The 22,190-nt window shown below is 34.3% G+C and overlaps 1 long non-coding RNA gene across 1 annotated transcript in view; it reads right to left on the minus strand.

Annotated features, from left to right (window-relative positions):
* LOC129008274 (uncharacterized) overlaps nt 1–22,190 on the minus strand; it is a 168,788-nt gene that overhangs the window by 19,666 nt on the left and 126,932 nt on the right. Inside the window, exon 2 of the long non-coding RNA XR_008492496.2 lies at nt 8,498–8,572. This is a non-coding gene — a long non-coding RNA (uncharacterized LOC129008274). The remainder of the gene's footprint in view (nt 1–8,497; nt 8,573–22,190) is intronic.

A 22,190-nucleotide genomic window follows, 5' to 3' on the forward strand; every position in this document is an offset into this window, starting at 1 on the left:
GGCACTATTTACAATAGCAAAGACTTGGAACCAACCCAAATGTCCATCAATGATAGACTGGATTAAGAAAATGTGGCACACATACACCATGGAATACTATGCAGCTATAAAAAATGATGAGTTCACGTCCTTTGTAGGGACATGGATGAAGCTGGAAACCATCATTGTCAGCAAACTATCGCAAGGACAAAGAACCAAACACTGCATGTTCTCACTCATAGGTGGGAATTGAACAATGAGAACACATGGACACAGGAAGGGGAACATCACACACTGGGGCCTGTTGTGGGGTGGGGGGAGTGGGGAGGCATAGCATTAGGAGATATACCTAATGTCAATGACGAGTTAATGGGTGCAGCACACCAACATGGCACATGTATACTTATGTAACAAACCTGCACGTTGTGTACATGTACCCTAGAACTTAAAGTATAATAAAAAAAGGAAAAGAAAAACAAAAGACAAAAAATAAATAAATAAATAAAGCAACAATCAAGAGCTAACAGGGGCACCTTTATAAGTGGACAACTGTGTGGTCACACACAGCCCTGAAATCAGAATGCCTTTGTACTTGGTTTAGTGTTCTGCTGTTGCCACCTTGAAATTCTTAATGATTTGATCTTCGAACTTGAATTTTGAAAATGAAGTCCAGTGAGACAATGGAGCAGTGAAGTTTGACACAATATGTATGCCCCCTGTTCCTGGCCACCTCATTTGCATATAGATGCCTCTCAAGAACAGAAGTTCATTTGACCAAAAATGTATGGGAGTTCAATGCAACCCATGTAAGTATGAGAAAAACCCTTTAAATTTACAACCTGAGTAAGCAGGAGTGCTGGACGTCTTATAAGGCCATATTTTTCATTTGAACCAGACCTTGCTTCCATATTTCAATGGTACTCTAAGAAGCAAAAGCAACCAAGGAATTACATCATAATTTTTTTTTTTTTTCCAGACAGGATCTTGCTCTGTCACCCAGGCTAGAGTACAGTGGTATGATCTCAGCTCACTGCAACCTCCACCTCCTGGGCTCAAGGGATTCTCCCACTTCAGCCTCCCAAGTAGCTGGAACTTTAGGCACACACCACCATGCTTGGCTAATTTTTTTTTTTTTTTTTTGTAGAGACAGAGCGTTGCCATGTTGCGCCGGCTGGTCTCGAACTCCTGAGCTCAAGTGATCTGCCCACCTCAGCCTCCCAAAGTCCTGGGGAGTACAGGCATGAGCTGCCACACCCAGCACTTTTCTTTTATTTTCCCTTCCTTTTCTTTTATCTTCTTTCCTTTCCTATTCTTTTTGTTAACTTTTACTTTAGGTTTGGGGGTACATGTGAAGGTTTGTTTCATAGGTAAACACCTGTAATGGGGATTTGTTTTACATATTATTTCATCACCCAGGTATTAAGCCCAATACCCAATAGTTATTTTTTCTGCTTCTCTCTCTCTTCTCACCCTCCCCCTTCAAGTAGACACCAGTGTCTGTTGTTTCCCTCTTTGTGTTTGTAAGTTCTTATCATTTAGCTCTGACTTACAAGTGAGAACATGCAGTATTTGGTTTTCTGTTCCTGCATTAGTTTGCTAAGGATAATAACCTCCAGCTCCATCCTGGTTCCCACAAAAGACACGATCTCATTCTTTTTTTATGGCTGCATAGAATTCCATTGTGTATATGTAGCACATTTTCTTTATCCAATCTGTCATTGATGGGAATTTAGATTGATTCCATGTCTTTGCTATTGTGAATAGTGCTGCAAAAAAAAAAAAACAAACTTCGTGTGCATGTGTTTTTATGGTAGAATGATTTATATGACTCTGGGTATATACCCAGTAATGGGATTTCTGGGTCAAATATAGTAGTTCTACTTTTACATTTTTTTTTTTTTTTTTAGACAGTCTGGCTCTCACACAGGCTGGAGTGCAGTGGCATGGTCTTGGCTCACTGCAACCTCTGCTTCCCAGGTTCAAGCGATTCTCCTGCCTCAGCCTCCTGAATAGCTGAGACTATAGGTGTGCACCACCATGCCCAGCTAGTTTTTCTATTTTTAGTAGAGATGGGGTTTCACCATGTTGGCCAGGCTGCTCTCAAACTCCTGACCTCAAGTGATCTGCCTAACTCAGCCTCCCAAAGTGCTGGGATTACAGGCATGAACCACCTGGCTTGCTTTTAGCTCTTTGAGGAACCATCATACTGCTTTTCACAATGGTTGAACTAATTGATACTCCCACCAATAGTGTATATATGTTCCCTTTTCTCTGCAACCTCACCAGCATCTGTTATTTTTTTTGACTTTTTAATAATAGCCAGTCTGACTGGTGGGAGATGCTATCTCATTGTGGTTTTGCATTGCATTTCTGTAATGATCAGTGATAATCAGCTTTTTTTCATATGCTTGTAGGCCAAACGTATGTCCTCATTCAAGAAGCATCTGTTCTTGTCCTTTGCCTGCTTTTTAATGGGGATGTTTTTGTCTTGTAAATTTGTTTAAATTCCTTATAGATGCTGGATATTAGACCTTTTTCAGATGTATAGTTTACAAATATTTTCTCCCATTCTGTAAGTTGTCTGTGTATTCTATAGTAGTTTATTTTGGTGTGCAGAAGCTCTTAAGTTTAATTAGATTCCACTTGTCAATTTTTGCTTTTGATGCTATTGGTTTTGGTGTCTTTGCCTGAAATCTTTGCCCTTTTCTATGTCCAGGATGGTATTGCCTAGGTTGCCTTCCAGGGTTTTTATATTTAAATCTTTAATCCATCTTGAGTTGATTTTTCTATATGGTGAAAGGAAGGGGTCCAACTTCAATTTTCTGCATATGGCTAGCCAGTTATCCTAGCATCATTTATTGAATAGGGAGTTTATTTCTTATTTCTTGTTTTTGTCAGCTTTGTTGAAGATCAGATGATTGTAGATATGTGGCCTTATTTCTGGCCTCTCTATTCTGTTCCATTGGTCTATGTGCCTGCTTTTGTACCAGTACCATGCTGTTTTCGTATGATAGCACTGTAGTAAAGTTTGAAGTCGGGTAATGTGATGCTTCCAGCTTTGTTCTTTTTGATTGCCTTGGCTATTCAGGCTCATTTTTGGTTCCATATCAGTGTTAAAACACTTTTTTCTGGTTCTGTGAAGAATGTCATTGGTAGTCTGATAGGAATAATAGTGAATCTGTAAATTGCTTTGGCCATTTAAATAATATTGATTCTTCTTATGCATTAACGTGGGATGTTTTTTCATTTGATTGTTTCTTCTCCTATTCCTTTGAGCAGTGTTTTTATAATTCTCATTGTAGAGATCTTTCACCTCTTTGGTTATCTGTATTCCTAGGTATTTTATTCTTTTTGGGGCAATTGTTAATGGGATTTCCTTTCTGATTTGGGTTTCAGTTTGGCTGTTTTTTGGTGTGTAACAATGCTAGTGATTTTTGTACATTGATTATGTACCCTCTTTCTTTTTCTGGTAGTAAAAAAAAACTAAAATAAGATGTACCCTCCTAGTATATTTTGTATATAATACAGTATTGTTAATTATAATATTGTACAAAAAGCTACCAGAATATGTATAATTATATAATTGAAACTGTATATTCCATTCCATTCTTTGATCCTATAGATTTGACTAATTTAGATAGCTCATATAAATAGAATCATGCAATATTTGTCTTTTTGTGGCTAACATTTCATTTGCGTAATGTCCTGAAGCCTCATTCGTGTTGTTATATATTGCAGAACTTTTTTTCTTTTTTAAAATGGAGTTGTATTCCATTACTTCCTCATACAAGCCCACAATTTATGCTGAAAATGATAAAATAGAAAAAAAGAAAAATATGGTACAACTCATAGTTCCTTTTCCTTTCAGTCTTTCTTTACTAATTAGCAAGCCAAAGATAGTGTTGGTATATATACATGTATCAAGAAGTACAATTTTTAAAAAAGTTGAGTTAAATTTGTGCAGTGTTTCTACTATTCTGGTTGGAACAAAAATACATATGTATGTATGAACTACAAATATGTAAAAATTATGTAATTTCAGGAATTCCACATAAAAGCTATGCTCTTACAATTGCATTTAGTATTGGCATTTCACAAAATTAAAATGAATTGTAAAACTTACAATGGTTTAAAATTTTAATGTTTTTTTAGAATGACATTAAACAGCTAATAATAAGCACGACCATAATTGAGAATGAGACCACAGAAGAAAAAGCTTTATATTTTAGTACAAGCAAAATAACTTCTTTTCTGCTTTTTGGACAGGGAAACCCACGTTTTCATTTTGCACTGGTCTCACAAATTATGTAGCTAGACTTAAGAATAGGATGAATTAACTGAGAATTCTGATGCAGGAAATGTGTGCAATTTCTTTACCCTCAGCTACTTTTCCTAAAATTCCTCTAAAACAATATAGCATTTTGCATTTCTGGACCATTGTGTTTCTTAGGGGGACTTACTTAAAGAGAACAATTGTTTATTATTTAAATGTTTATGTAGCTCCTCTATTGACATGGGAGAAAGGAAACACCACTGTATTTTTCCACATTTCTAGTTTGTTTTGTTTCCTTCCCACGGGACTCTGCCCCCATGCTTCACACTAAGATTTCATGGGTGATGACAAGTCAGATGGCATTTCTCACCCGTGCTCCATTGGGTATCCTAGCAGTTTAGATCACCTCCACTGCAGACAAAGCTGCTAGAAACACATGCAAAACTCAGTTCCCCTCAGAGTTATTCTGAGAACCCTAATTCGTTTGAGAAGTGGAGGGGTGGCAAAGAACTTCAGCCTACACTCCAACTTACAAAGCAGATAATAACACTGACTTTTTTCCTCTGATGACGAATCAGAGGAAAAGGCAGTCAGAAACACCATTTTAGCATAGATGGTCAGAATATGCCAACCCTCACATGTCCCAGGCAATGCCATTTTCCACTTGATAGCGACAGTTTTCCTGAGGTGTGGTTAGAGGTGCAATGAGTGAAACACAATGTGTGGAATTGCAAGGAAGGGAATCAGAATGTTGATATTGAACCAAATGATGAGATGAAGAGGCCCCACAAGGAGGAAACATATGGCCATGCATATGCATGGTGATTTGGATCAGGAGCACATGTGGCTAGATGACACCATGGCAATGCTAGGGGATAGCAGTCAGAATCAGTCTTAAAAGCTGCTTACTCTCTACTGAGTGCCTTCCCATGATGGGAAGATAGTTCTCAATTATATTAAAATGGTTTCTTCACTCTCTTGCAGGCTAGGGGATATCTCTACCTGAATATGAGTACAAATTAAAAGTACCTTGCTTTGCAGTTGGTTTTTTCATTGAAGAAATTGAGTTTTTCAATTATATTTTAAAATACACATACATATTGGATATTGATCGTTTCCATCTGCATTCTTTCTGGTTGAGCAATTCCTCACACATGTCCTTAAAAATCTTTTTAGATGATGATGATGATGATGATGATGATGATGATGCAATAGAATGTCTGTTTCATCTGTCTAGTATGACATCATCTTATTGAAAATCTGCAGGAGCATACTAGTATTATTTGAACCCTAATCATGAGGAGATCGCATATGTCTCAGTATAGTGTAGCACTGTTTGTGCTATAGGTGAGAAGCAAGGCCTCTGTTAATAAATGTTATCTTGATGCTGTTTATCCAATTAGTTTTGTTTCATGTGGAACTGGAAACTATAGTGAGGTTTAACTAAATATTCTTTAGAGAGAAGAAAATTTGGTGACAATAATTACAGTAGAGGTCATTTGCCAAGAAGTTGACAATGCTGTTGTATACCTGATATTAGAGACATTTCCTTCTAGAAAATGTATCACAGTAGATATAGTTTAAAACATCAGTCTCTATTTACAGCTTTAGAATATTCCTCTTTAACACAGTGCATATAAAAATCAACTCATTCAGGCAATTTGTTTTTCAGAAAAGTTGCCAAGTTAGATGAAAAACCAAATAAAGTTTAAGATTGAGAAATTGTATTATTATTATTCTATTTAAAAATTCAAAATATTCGTTGCTTGTTTCTCATTTGCGGAATAGTTCTTTTGTGTACTGTGTTGTGATTGTGATCTCTCTGGGCTAATACGGGTATTGTTGCTCTCTCCATATCAACCTAATCCCTATTACACTATTGTTCCTAAAATGAAGAATGTGCATCTTCCAATGTGGTTTAAACAATTTGGCATCCAACAAAAGCTCATAAGTATAGAAGGTACCAAATTAATTTTCATTTAACAAATATTGGAGCAGCATAATTTTTCAAAGTGCTTTTTGAGGTGCCAGAAATACACAAAATAGAAACATTTCTTCTCTCATAGAACTTACAGTCTAGTGAGGTTATGCAGGCAATAAAAATATGAACCAAGAAGTGGACAAGGTTATTTCAGATTAGAGTTTTGAAGAAAATAACATGAGATGATCCATAGTGACCATATGTGGGGCTTCTTTAGGCAGTGACAAAAATCCTCTCAAGAATGTCACACTTGAGTTGAAACTCAACAAATGATAAAGAAACCAGACCGTGGAATTTGGGGGGATGCATTTCACACAGAAGGAGTAGCAAGCATAAAGATCTCTGAAAGGAAATCACCATAGAGTGCTTGAAGTTCCAAATAAAGTTCAGTGTAGCTAAAGCACAGTAGGCAACACATAAAGAAGTAAGTGGAAGCCAAAGAGGAGAAACCATATAGCAGGAGTCAGATAACACACGGTGACAGCAATGCATGTCGACATCTTCTATGATATATACTATTTTGACAGGTTTTATATCTATATGTGCTTTAACTTAACTTCATCCTTTGGTTTCTTGAGGAGAAACCCATGCCTGCCTCATTCTAATAAAATTCAGGTATCAGCTAGCTTGCTCCATTAGGAGATACACCTAATGCTAAATGGCGAGTTAATGGATGCAGCACACCAGCATGGCACATGCATACATATGTAACTAACCTGCACATTGTGCACATGTACCCTAAAACTTAAAGTATAATAATAAAAATAAATAAATAAATAAATAAATAAATAAATAAACAAAGCGTTTGGCTTAAAATATTCAACAGCAGGTAGTGGGAAAACCAATAGCTGTCCCAATTATTTCAAATATTTGTTTGTGGGAATGAGGCATACACACTAAATTAGTTTAATTTGCACATTAATTAATTGAATTAGAAAATTTGAATATTTATCAGAGCAAAGAATTAAGAAAGAAAATATTCCCCATAATTCCCATGTGATAAAATTAGAAATGAAACTTAAAACTAGAGTTCAAACTTAATGCTGCAGGGACTGGATATTGGAAAGAGTATAGACATAAATATTAGCCTTAATGACTATGATTACATGTAAGCAGGAAGTATGGTCTTAGGTCTAGGTGATGTAACAGAACTAAAACAGATACCACTACAAAATGCCATATATACAAATTCTAGAAGTTTTTCCCATTAGTAAAAAAGAGATTATAAAGATTATAAAGACTCTTTTCATTGGCTCAAGAATTATCTTTGCTAGTTTTTTGACTGGAAAAAAAAGTTTAAGATTGGAAATCAAAGTTTTACCCCATATCCAATATAGGTATGAATCCAAATGTATACAACCCACATGATTCAAGAAGAGATTTTTCATTTATTTAAAAATGATCTAAGACTGAGGAAATAATGAGGGCACTGGGCAGAGGACAAAACAGAGCTTTAACCCTAATCTCCCTACCAAGAGCATATGTATCTTCCATAGAAATATTTTAAAAAATTGAAATAAACAAACAAACCAATCTCCCTACCAAGAGTACATGGATCTTCCATAGAAAAAAATTTTAAAAATTGAAATAAACAAACAGGAAACACCTGTCTCTACTGCAGCTGAACTCACAGCAAATGTGAAGACTACTTACAAAATGATCCCTCAAAAAGAAGAAAAAAAAAACCTAGCAGAATTAGCACTATGGATATGTTTAGAATGAAAAGAAAATAACTTTGTCATGATTAAAGACCTAAAGAAAGCAATGAATAATGCAATGAAAATATAATTCGAAAATTCAAACAAGTTGGGATTTGGAAAATGTCCAAATAAGACTTCTATAAATGAAAAAGGTAATTATTGAAAAATGATAAAACAAACACAATAGATACAGTTAACAATTTTCTTAAAAATGAAGTGAGCCTGAGGAAGTTAAACAGAAAGTAACCTGAAAAATATGACAGATGCAAATACAAAAACTTGTGAGATGCTTCCAAAATAATAAATTCCTAGTCATTTACTGCACCAGGGAAATAGTCAATGAAGCAAAGGAAGGGGAGGAAATCTAGCTGCTTATCAAGGAGGTTTAACTTTGTCTTCCTTATTTTAGGCTGCTTCTTCCCTCTTGATTTTAAAGGTGCCTGGTTCTTCCAGTTCCTATGACTTTGCGGTTTTATCTGGTAAAAGTCAGACTCATCCCTGGCTGTTTTCACTTCTGATTTGTAATTTTGCTCCACTGAGGTCTTTAACTTGGTTGTCACTCACCCTTCTGCTTTTTATCTTCCATCTTTTCTTCTCTTATTCATGCTCTTGTATATTTATGACTTCAAAGGATTGTCACTAAAAAGAAAGAAAAAAGGATGTATGACAGAGACTTTACAAAAATTGGTCTCTTGTTATAGCAAGGAATAAGAAGACAAAATAGTCAAGATGTCAATTATCTTCAAGTTAAACAATAAATATAATTCCAATCAAGATCTGAAATGATTTTTCATAGAAATTGACAATTTGAACTTAAAATCTCACTATAAAGTAAAGGGAAAGTCAATTTTTTTAAAAAAAGGAAGTAGACTTATCCTACAAGGTATAAAGACACTGTAACGTTAAATTATTGAATTGTGTTTTCATCTTGTAGATAATAAAAATTAGACGTTTGGAATAAAGTTGTGAGCCTGGATATAGATATATTCATATACAGCCAGTCTCTGAGCAACAGGAGGATTATGGAAACTTGTGGAGTTGAAAATTTGCCTGTAACTTTTCACGCCCCCAAAACTTAACCACTAATAGCCTATTATTGACCAGAAGCATTACTTATAACATAAACAGTTGGTTAACCCATATTGCTTATGTTACATGTCTTATATACTGTATTCTTATAATAAAATGGCCAGAGAAAAGAAAATGTTTTTAAGAAAATCATAAGAGAAAATATATTTATTATTAAGTGGAACTAGATTATAAAGGTCTTTATTCTTATTATCTTTACACTGAGTACACTGAGGAGGAGGAAGAAAAGGGGTTAGTCTTGCTGCCTCAGAAGGGGCAGAGGTAGAAGAGAGGCAAGAAACACAAGCAAATTTGGTGTAATTTACTAAAATACATCATAATTTCTGCCTAAATGTTTTGCTTTTTCATTTCTCTAAAAGTGTTTCATACAGTACCAATTCTTCCACCATTTGCTTTAGCTTCAGCGCTCATATCTTAAAAAGACCAGGTTTTAAAAGAAGTCAAAGCAGTCTTGAGTAATCAGAACTCTTCTGCTAGATTGTCTTATGTGAATTTGCTTTCTGTCACTGCTTCTTCCACATATTGTTCCTCATCATTTGAGGCACTCATCTCCATCAAGCCATCTTCTGTTAATTCCTCTGGTGTGGTATCTCTTAGCTCCTGAATTTCTCCAAGATCCCTATCTTAAAACCCTTCACTCTCCAACGTATTTGCCATATTCACAATCTCTCTCATGATTTCCCTGGTTGGCTTTGTTGCAAATCCTATGAAGTCATGCAAAACATCTGGACATAGTTTTCTCCAGCAGAAATTCATTACTTGGGGCTTGAAAGTTTTCACGTATTTTTCTATACTGATGGCAATTTCAATGGAGTAATCTTTCCAGACTTTCACGATGTGTGGTCTATCAGGGTTCTCTTTCATAGCATTGATGATCCTTTCCACAGAGTACCATATGTAATGATTGTTAGCAGTCTTTATGACTCCTTAATCTACAGGCTGAATTAGAGAGATTGTGTTTGAGGGCAAATAGACCTTTGATGCCTTTGGTATTGAACTCATGGGGTTCTGGGTGGTCAGGGGGCATTGTCCAATATCAAAAGAGCACTTCTTGACTTCAGGGACAAAGCACGGATGGAACTTATCCAGAATAAAAGGTTGTGTTCAGGCATTCTTGTTGTACAACCCAAAGTCTGGAATGGTGTTTATCTTTTCCATTCAAGGCTTGAGGGTTAGCAGTTTTGTAGATAAGGGCAGTCCTGATTATCAATCCAATTGCATTTGTACAAAACCATAGTTAGCCTGTCTCTTCCTCCCTTAAATCCTGCTGCTCACTTTTTCATAACTAACAAATGTCCTCTGTGGAATTTTTTTTTCTGGTATAGGACACTTTCTTCTGCATTAAAAGCCTGTTCAGGCACGTATCTGTTTTCCTCAATGACTTTCTTAATGGAACTTAGGAACTCTGCTGCTTCTTGTTCAGCAGAAGCTGTTTTTCCTATTACTGTGACTCCTATTATTAATACCTCTCCTGCTTCTCCTATTACTTTTACTTTTTAAAAAAGCCACCCCTCTTTCTAAAATTGTTAAACCATCCCTTGCTGTCATTAAATTCTTTAGCTTTAGATACTTATCTTTCATTTGCTTTAAGTTGTTATACACTTTGCTTTTTCTTCAATTATGTTAGAATCTACATATATGCTTTTATTACAGCAAATCTGCACCCACGTTAAAGCTGCATTTTCAGTATGAAATAAAAATGTATTTTTTAAAAAGTACAAGTTTTTCATGTCTGCTGGCATTGGTCCTTAACACCGAATTTATTTATCTTGAAATGTCTTGAAATGGTAGCCACCACAGCTGCAGACTTCAATCTGCGGAAACTATCAAGCAATTCAACCTTTTCTTGTAATGTCATGACTCTGCTCTGTTTCTTGGGAGCACTCCCAGCATCACTAGTGGCACTATGTATGAGTCTCATGATATTATCTAAGGTTTATGATATTGCAGTAAACACAATAAAAATATGTAAGAACTGTGAGACATCTCTTTTTATTGCAATACACAATTTACTGGAGAGACTGCTCACCTGGAGATGATTAGCATCACAAGGATTTTAAACAGATACTCTCAACACTTGAGTTCACCACAATAGAAACAGAAAGTGACTACAAAATTATTACCATTGTACCTTATGTACTGTAGTTAATTTTATGCAGTAATAATAATTTCTTTCTTTCTTTCTTTCTTTCTTTTTTTTTTTTTTTTTTTTGAGATAGAGTCTCACTCTGTCTCCTAGGCTGGAGTACAGTGGCATGATCTCGGGTCACTGCAACCTCTGCCTCCCGGGTTCAAGCAATTCTCCTGCCTCAGCCTCCCGAGTAGCTGGAGCTACAGGCACCCGCCACTACGCCCAGCTATTTTTTCTATTTTCAGTAGAGACAGTGTTTTATCATATTGGCTAGGCTCGTCTCGAACTCCTGACCTTGTGATCCACCCACCTCAGCCTCCCAAAGGGCTGGGATTACAAGCGTGAGCCACCACACCCAGCCTATGCAGTTACAATTTCTTACTGTATCTTTATGTTTGTTTACCTCTCTCTACTGCCAATGAAGTCATGTACAGTCTGCCTTTGTGTGCATGAGTTTTGATACATTTGATCTTCTTATAACATATTATAACATATTTATGGTAGTAAATGATAAAATTGACTAGAATCTTCATGTATTTTATGCATTCATCACATAAACTTTTTCTAAAAATTTTCAATACTTCTAGGCTACACTGCTTGTCTGCAAGTTTTTCAAATTGCCAAAAATCTCAAAAAGTTTTTCCAACAGAATTAATGAAAAAAAAAAACCTGTGTAGTAAGTGGACCTGTGCAGTTCAAAACCACGTTGTTGAAAGGTCAACTGTATAGAAAATTGGGATATAACAGACTTGGCATTTTAATAAGTAGTGGAAGGAAAATAATTATTTATGAAATGGTTCCAGGACAAATGGCAAATCATCCAATAATAAATAAAATCAGATTCCCTTGTACTGTACTTCAGATTATCTCAAATTTAAATTAAAGACCTGCATATTGAAACCTTTAGAAGAGAATGTTGTCATGAATTAGGAGCAGGAAATAATTTCTGGAAAATACTCAAAAAGCACAAACCTTAATGAGAAAGACTCTTAATGACCAGAGTAAAAAAACTTTGCATTACAGATAATACCATAAACAAAATTAAAAGACAAACAGTTTTGTGGGAGAAGGTGTTTTTATAGTATGTGATCAATAAAAGATTGGTTATTAGATTACATATTTTTATAAAATGCCTTCAAATTAACATTAGAAAGACATACAACCAAAAGTAAAATTGTTTGTCTTTCTAATGTTTATATATAGACATGTATATATAATAGACATAATGTTTATATATATTTACATGTATATATTATATATTTACATGCATGCGTGTGTATGCATATATATGTATATATGTGAATAACAAATTCAGAGAAGTGGAGGCCTGCATGACCAACAAATGTAAGAAAAAATAATCAACTACAGTTTTAATAGAACATATAATTTTAAAAAATGAGCTATTAAATCACATCTCAGTTTGACAAAAAATGTAAAAATCAGATATTCATAATTGTGATGCTGTAGAGAAAGAAAAACTTTCATACACCGATAGTATGAGAGTAAATGGCACAATCACTTTGGCATTATCTGGTAAATTTAAAAATGAATTATTCTACAGCCCTGTAATTTCAACCCTAGGAACGTACTCTAGTGCTATGGTGTTTCAACCTACAAGAACGCTATTTTATATTGTGACTCAGTATATGCCAGGACCCAACTGAAACAAAATTTTCATGAAAGAGCACTTATTCTATCTGTGTGTGATACTGTTATGCACTGAATTGTGTCTTTTTAAATTTATATGTTGAAGACTAACCACTAATACCTCAGAATGTGGTTTTACAGAATGCAGAGGAAGAATTTTTACAAAAATAATCCATTTTAAATGAGATAATTAGGGTGGAGCCTAATTGAATATGACTGTTGTCTTAATAAAAAGGGGAAATTTGGAGACATACACATTGGGAGAACACCATAAGATGAAGGCAGAGATTGAAATGATGTTTCCATAAGCCAAGGAATACCAAAAATTGACAGCAAACAACCAGGAGCCAACACTGCTAACACCATGATCTTGAACTTCTAGCCTCCAGTACTGTGAGACAATATGTTGTTGTTTAAGCCACTTTGTTACAGACTCCACGGCAAACTAGTAAAGATGAGCAATGATATTAGTAGTCTGTTTTATTTTGTTTTAAAAGTTGAAATTCATGAAATTAACTCTACCACCTGCAAATAAGTTATGACCTATAATTTGAAAAGTTTTGCCCTAGAAAATATCTTGCATATACTACCAAGAAATCATTGAAGCATTATTCATAATAGCAAAAACCTGTAATTATGTAAATATCAACCAAAAAGATAATGAATAAAATGAATTGTGGTATATTAATATAAGGGTCTACTCAATTGTAACTGAAATGAATGAACTGGAGCTACATGTATGAATATGGAAAAATGTTAAATTATAAGGTAAGTAATACAAGAAAAGTATAATATGATGCATATAATTTAAGACTATTTATGGAAGAAAGTTCAGAAAATAAATTAAGTTTTTTATGGGTACAAATATATGTTCCAAATTTATGAAAATTTGCATGAAACTATCATACCACCTCAAAATAGAAATTATTTTCTCTCCGTTGTAAATATGGGGTCATATAAAAGAAAGAATTTGCTGTATCTCTATATTTTAAAAAATTCACATTTACAGTAAATTTGTACTTATAAGGTTCACAGAACTAATAAGTAAAAAATAATAATAATTCACCTCATGTTCGTTTTTTAAATATAAGCTCCTTGCTCTTTACATTCAGCCATTATCCTATCACTTGAAAAACCTCATGAAGTCAGAATTAGGAAAGTTTGGAGAGGCAAACATAAAATTAAAAAGGTGACCAAACCCATTTGTTTCCAATCATGGGTGAAAAAAATGAAACATTAATTGAATGCTTCTCATTTTGTTTCTTGTGTTATGTAGTTCTTGTTTAAAACAGAGAACAATGATTCTCATATATCTGTTATTTATTTCATAATTCTCTCCAAAATTCTCTTTAGCAGATTTTATACGGCCATGATCCCATTATGTTTCTGTACATGTGTGTGTTCATGCAGCAAAATAGCAAATATCAGAGGCCAGACTGCATTGTGAGGTGTACATTCAAGAAGAAGATACAGAAATGCAACAAAACTTTTTATTTTGAAGAAACTGTTTCCTAAAGGTCCCCAGTTTCCAAGAGCTTTTCTATGAATGGCATAAATAAGTCCTTTGAGTTTTAAAGACTTCAGGCTGTCCAGAAGGGATAATTTATGTTTTACTTAAAAAATTCATGGTACTATGCCAGGCGTGGTGGCTCATGCCTGTAATCCCAGCACACTGGGAGGCCAAGGCGGGCGGATCACAAGGTCAAGAGTTTGAGACTAGCCGGGCCAACATGGTGAAACCCCATCTCTACTAAAAATACAAAAATTTGCCAGGCGTGGGGCGCATGCCTGTAGTCCCAGCTACTGGGAGGCTGAGGTAGAAGAATCACTTGAACACGGGAGGTGGAGGTTGCAATGAGCTGAGATCATGTCACTGAACTCCAGCCTGGGTGACAGAGTGAGACTCTATCTCAAAAAAAAAAAAAAAAAAAAAAAACTTATGGTACCTTGCTACATTATCTATTTAATTAATTGTATTCATTATTCATTGAAAAGTTAAAATTGATTAATACAAATTTCTAAGTTTATGTGCATACTCATCAGCATGTTGGGGAAAGGGAAAACTTGGTGGTTTACCTCATTCCAAATGAAATCTAAATGTCTGCATAGAAAGGAAGAACAAAGCTGCTCACTTGTATAGCCAATGAAATGCTGAACTTAGCCTGCTCTTATAAAACTACAAAGTACCATTCTACTGTCAATTCCATAACAAGTTATTATCAGATATCTTTAAAGCACAGATTTATCTCATGTTGCCTTATACATTTAATGATCCTAAGATTTGCAGACTGTAGAATGCCTTTCAGAATTTTCCATCCATCAATCTGCACTCTTTAGAGTTAGAAAATATTTATTTCTTCATCTGCATGATAAGTACTACGTCATCTTTAATGTCATGCCACCCACAAAAGATGGTGAAATATGCAACAGCATCCAATACTTCTGGCAATGCCTGCATAACACTATGACTAAAAGAAAACTTGAAAGCCTCTGAAATGTAAATGTTAAGTGTTCAATAATAAAAGAAGTTAGCATTAACCCTAGGGGTGAGATGAAGAAGATGTAATTTGTTTCCACCCCCATAAACAATGTGAAAAAAATATTAAGTTGAACTCAAGTACGCAGGTCCACAAGCATTGGGTATGTTGTTGAGCACAATTCTATAAACATGCAACAATAAATTATTTGTAATGTAAATAAATGAGTAATTCACACAATGGGGCAGTGCAAAGAGACTTATAATATTTTTTTAAAATAAAGGTTTTCTAATTTCCAGGATTGGTTGATTCATCCATTGATCCATCAAATGATTGCTAAGTATCAACTAGTTTTCTAGAGCACCCAATAAAAAGCAGAGGAACAAAGCAGAAAGGTATTGTTTTCTTGGTACATAGATTAGGAGAAGAAATATAATTCAATAAAATTATGACAAGAATTAAGTAACATACAGACTGCTTGAACACATTCCAGAGTCATCTAATCTAGTCTGGCACAAAGAAAGCCTTCCACGTAGAAGTCACATCAAATAGCTTCCCCTAAACAGTAGAGTAACAACCTGGATTAACTGTTTAATATATTTTTTCAGTTGTATTTCTAAGAAATTGTAACTGCTCATACATTTTGCAAAATAAAATTAATAGGTTAAATTTCATTTACTCTGTAATGTTCAAAACTTTTCTAAAGCTTTTCTGCCTATGTCCTATGGTATGTAAAATGAGGAAAGTAACACACATCTAGACACTTTCAGACGAGATCAGGCACGTTCAGGGTGGTGTGGCTATAAGACAACATCTAGACACTTTCAAAACATATTTCAAGAAATACTGCCATGTAGAAATACTAAAAAAATTAACCTTAATACTAAGTATTCTGTCTGAATGTATAACCAGCACAAATGATCATTATTATTTTTAAAAATTTAAGTATATTGTACTTAGTCAATATATCTGCATTATTTTGACATATAATTATTATTGATATATTTTCTCTTTTTTTATACTAAATATTCAAAGCCAGTGTATATTTCATACAGACAGAACATCTCAATTTGAACTAGCCACATTTCAAGTGCTCAAGAACCACACATAGCTATTGGTGATTTTATTGGAAAGCAGAACTCTGTCATAAGCCAGGCATGATAGTGTATGCTGAAAGCAAACAAACCATGAAACAGAACTTGAACAGTATGAAATGTATTGATCGAGAGTTGAAAGTCTCCAGCCTAGACCCACAATTCCCCTCCACAGTTGCAACCACTATTAACAGTGTGTGTTATTGGCCCTAAAAAATGTTTGTGCCTATAGACTCATAAATTGTATATTTATATATTTGAGTATATGTGTAAATATATATATAAACATAAATATATATATACATACACACACATTATACACACACATATACCCAAATATGTATATTAAGTAGATATAACTCATGATATATACATTATATTAAATTGTATATATATGCACGTGTTTGTGTGCACATATTTGTGTATAATTTAAGCAAAAGTGAATGTTGTAACGCCACTCTGCTCTTTGCTTAATAACAATTTGTGTTAAAGACCATTTCACTAGCATAAAAACACTATGGTGAATATTTTTATGCAAACATCTTTGCGCCTAGAGAGGAGTATATTTGTAGAATACAGTCCTGGAAGTATAATTACTTCATCAAAGGGTACATGCATTGATGAACATTGCCAACTTATTCTGTTTTTTTTTAAGTTATGAAAGAATACATGTTGAAATGAATCTCAATACAGATAACAGTATGATTAAATAAGTGATCATTTCTTTTCTTGACCCTCATCTTCAGTTCCCAAGCCCCAATCCCAGTACTTTCTCTTGCAGCAACTCTTGTTTTCAATTTGGAATTTCTCCTTGTTTTATATCCCCCTCTCCAAGCTTATTTGTTATTTCTTTTGGAAATATGACAACCGTATTAATCAAAATATTAGTTTCCCCAAATGATCTTATACTCTTACAATAGAAAGCCTTATAATTAAACTTTAGATATATATGATTTAGATCAAACTTGGGAAGTCTATAGATAGGAAACAAAATTTGTTAGTGAATTAATGAATTTGTCTTCAGTTTGTAATTCTAATGCAGAGGATAGAAAAGTCTTGACATAGGCTATGCTTTGATGAAAAATATAAATATCTGAAAGCATACTGAGCTGAGTTTTTGCTTTAAAAATATCACATTTGTGCAATTCACACATATTTGTGAAATTCAAGTTCATGTATTCTGTTACAGAAACTTCAAATTAACAAAAAGCATAATTGAGGATATTTAGTAAACATCACTGAATTAATTAATTTGCTACTACTAATACTAATTTGCTACTACTACTAATATTCTTTGCTTACCTTAGCTTAGGCTTGATATTTAAAGCCCTCGAAGTCTAATCATTATAACCTTCCTTGATTATTGTTTCAGGTTGAGTAATTTGATATGCTGAGATTTGTAGGCAGGGGGACAAATGAGGAGTATTCAAAGAACAGAATTCATGTGGATACCATTTTCAGTGCCTTTCAATACTATGTGTATATCTGCATATCTATCTGGCTTAATCTTCCTCCAACTAAAGTACTTCCTTTAACACTTTCTATAGTACAGTTCTGTTGAAAATGAATTCTTTCAACTTTGTTGGACAAAGTTTAATTTCATCTTTATATTTGAAAATATTTTTATTTGATACAGAATTTAACAGCTTTTGTCCTTCAGTACTTTAAAGATGTTGTTCCACTGTCTTCTTGATTGCATTGTTTTTTATGAAAAATCTGCTGTCATACTTATTTTTGAACTGTTGTATGCAATGCATCTTTTTTTGTTTGCTTTAAATATATTTTTCCTTTATCTCTGATTTTGGGCAATGTGGTATGATGTTTATTAGTGTAGTTTTCTCCATGTTTCTATGCCTTGGGTTTATTTAGCTTCTTGGAACTGTGGGTTTATAATTTTCACTGAACTTGGAAAAATTGTTTCTAGGTCTTTTTTTCCCCCAAATTCCTTCCCTGCCAACAACACACACAAACACAAACACACACACACACACACACACACACTCTCATTCAGGGATTCCATTGCAAATATATTAGCTCACTTGAAGATGTCTCACAGCTCAGTAATTCTCCCTTCACTTAGAAGAAATATTGTTCTGTGTTTTATTTTAGTTTCTAGTGCTAGGTCTTCACGTTTACTCACCTTTTCTTCTACACTACCAGATTTGCCGTTAATCACATCCCAGCTCACAAATTGTAGGTCTTGTCTCACAGTTTGACTTGAATCTTTTCATATTTTCTATTTTCCTACTTAACATTAACACATGGAATACAACTATAATAACTATTTTTAAAGCTGATTTTAACATCTGGCTCAGATCTAAAATGGTTTCAATTGATTGATTTTCTGCTCCTTCTAAGTAATATTTTCTTACATATCTGGTAATCTTTGATTAAATACCAGGCATTATAAATTTTACTTTATTTGTGCTAAATATTATTGATTCCTATAAATATCAGTGAGCTTTTTCTATAATGCAGTTAAGTTACTTGGAAAGGCAGTTTGATCCTGTAATGTCTCGCTTTAATGATATGTTAGTAGCTTCTGGATTAATGCTCATTCTAGAGATAAATACACTCTATCACTGAGGCAAGACCTTCTTGAGTACTGTGCCCAATTTCCTGTGAATCATAATTTTTTTTTCAATCTGAGTGACATAAACAGGGACTTTTTCTTGTCCTGTGTAATGCTAGACACTGTTACCTCTAATCGTTTTGGGTAGTTCTTTCTCCAGTCCTTAGTAGTTTTCTCACATACATGTGTAACTCATCAATATTTAGCTAAATACTTGAGAAAGACCCTTTTCAGCTCCCTAGAGCTCTCTTTCAATGCACACTCTCTCATACCCTGTCCTGTATTCTAGCTGCCTTTGTCTGCCCAGACTTACTGCTTTGTCTCCTAAACTAAGGAGTCCTCTACATCTCACACAGATTTCTCCTCCCTGTACTATGACCTGGATACTCTCAAATTTGTAACCTGAGGAATTTGTTTGGCTCTCCTCATTTGTCTTCCATCCCACAGGGTTCACTGTATTTCAGTCTCTGCTGTCCAGTATCTTAAAATTATAATTTATACATTTGTCTATTTTTGGTTGCTTAGAAAATTATTATTGGAACTTGGAGATTTCAATGCCTTTCCCCCATCAATTAAAAATATTTTTTTGGCTCAGAAGTCTAAATGGGGTTGAATATATGAATTCTTATTTTCATGTCCATTCTATAGGGAGGAAATAAAGCAAAGCAATTAAAATTGTGCACTGGAATTGTATCTTGACACCAGAAATTTGAGGAAGTTAGTAAATCATTCTGTACCTCATTTTGTCATGTATAAAATAAAGAAAACAATAATACCTGTTAGACAAAATTTATTAAGCATCACATAAATTAGTATATGTTAAACAATATATCCCTAAAACATAGCATTTAGGACATGACCTGGCAAGTGGTAAGTTTGCTATAAAATTTAGTTATACTATACAACCATTGAGAAAATGAGGATATAATTAAGACAATCCATTTGTACTGACAAACCCGTAGTTTGACTAAATATTCAAATTTCCTATAGACTATGCAATGAATAAAATTGTCCTTTTCATATCTTCATTTTGCTGATTAATTCCAGGCTCAATTTTGTATACCAGCATGAAACTATTTCTCTACTTAAAAATCCTGTGAAATTCCAGCCAAAGTGAGAAAGAGCCCAAGCTGTACCCATGATTGTCCAGTCTAAATTCTTTTTGGTAAAGTAACTCTGAATCATCAGGGTGACTTGAAGCAAAATAGAATTTCCTGATTTTGTGACTGTCTCCCCATCCCTTCCTTCAGTGACTCTTATATAATTTGTACTTCAGAGTAAGAAAAAAAAATTTTAAAAGCCATCAATACTAAGATGCTGGTGAGGTATGCTAGTAAAAGAGAACCAAGATTTATTGCAGGTCTACTATGTGCTAGACTTAGTTCTTTTAAAAGTATGTGTTTTTTCTCCACCTCTCCACAATACTCTCTCATTAACCCCATTTTGCAGATATTCATTTCTTTTTTTACTGAAGAAATATGAGTGATTCAAGTTTTGTGATTACTTTTAATTGCAAAAACTGCAATTACTTTTGCACCAACCAAATATTTAGCCACATTGTTTGTGGTCACCTAATTAAGACATTAGAACTCAAATAATTTGAATAAAAAGAGCTAAGATGTATTGAGCATTATCTCATTAATCCTCGTGACAACTCTATACTGTACCATTATTTGCATGTAACATGGAAAAAAAAAAAAAAAAAAAGAACTGAAGCTAAGAAAAATTGCCCAGGCTTCTCAATAAAGAGCAAAGTTCTACCCTAAAGCCGTATACTTACAACCACTGCACAACTTGTCACCTTATATGTTCAACTTTGAAATAATGCAAAGTTGAAATAATGCAAATAATGCAAATATGGGCACTAAGCCCATATTTAGGGTACCACTAAGGTAGATACCAATAAAATGAGAAAAGTTCATTTTAGAAGGAAGCTCAGTTAATATTTGTGTTTTTAGGTTTAGTATTATGTTTAATTTAGATTCTATGTGACAGGTCTAGGATGGTGGGCACTAACACATTTTTATCATTTAGAACTTCTTTTGACTCAGGGTATCTTAATCAGGTCTTGATAGAGGAGTAAAGTAGACTCACTTTTAAGGACAATGTTTACAAATGGATTGGAGTCTGGGCACCAGTAGCAGCAGTAAGAAAGCTATATTTGGTCATAGCCCTCCTTCATTTCACCACATATCCTTACCAATGTAGGTACCAGAGTAACCTGTTTCTTTAAATTGTTCCATGTTAGCTGTGCTTTCCATCCCTCTTTCTAAAATAGACTTAAATATACTGAAATTTCATTTCTGAATCACTAACAGTCAACTGATATTTTCACCCTCCCCTAAGAAGGAGGGCAGTTTGCCAATTTCATTTTCAATATGTTGCTAGTTCTGAGAATCTTCTTTCTCTCTCTTTCTCTATGCCAAGAGAGAAAAGGAGGTGAGAAAAGAAGGGATCACCAGAAAAATCAACATGGGTATTTCTTTTCTTTTCCTGAAACATCTCCCATAACTTTCTGACCTTAAAGCTTATATCAAGAAGCATGATGTCTGACTAAGAAAGGAGAGCTGTATGCAGCAAAGTTTAAATCCATCTAAAAAATAATAATCTGGTATAATCCCACTACAATAATTATTTGTTCCTTGTCTGGCTTGACAAAGAAATTTTAACAGGTGTCTACCCACCAGTCATAAGAGGAATGAAAACCAGAGATTTTGCAGGGTAGGGGGTGTGACCAGTGAAGGATAACGATGTACACAAGAGTTTGAACAGTCCTCTGTTGCTTCTTTTACTTTTTTAAAAGTGTGCATTGCAGTGGTCATTATTTTTCTGGTCAGTCTGAGAAATTAGCCTAAGGACAGACTACTTTTGTAAGGAGTAAGGTGGGCAGAGGAATAATAGAGAAGTTGGCAAAGCGTAATTCTGAAAATATGAGCAGTGGGCCTGCAATGAGACAGAACTGGGGAGTGTGGGGGAGCAGGTGGGCAGGCATCTTGGCTGGGGATGGGACAGAACATGAATCATGCCTAAGGCTTGATAAAATTGACTACAAATAAATAATTGTCTCTTAGGCATAAGAAAAAAAATCAAATGGCAGAGGAATTGGCTTTCTCAATATCAAAAAACAAATAGCTGCCCCCCCAATTTAAATCTCAATCACAGTAATAATGATTTTGATTTTCTTAAGACCCTTCCCATAAATGCACACCATGCTTATATAAAGATGTAGAAATTTAGTCTCATGATA

This window comes from Pongo pygmaeus, chromosome 9 (genome assembly GCF_028885625.2).
Source record: "Pongo pygmaeus isolate AG05252 chromosome 9, NHGRI_mPonPyg2-v2.0_pri, whole genome shotgun sequence".
NCBI lineage: Eukaryota > Metazoa > Chordata > Mammalia > Primates > Hominidae > Pongo > Pongo pygmaeus.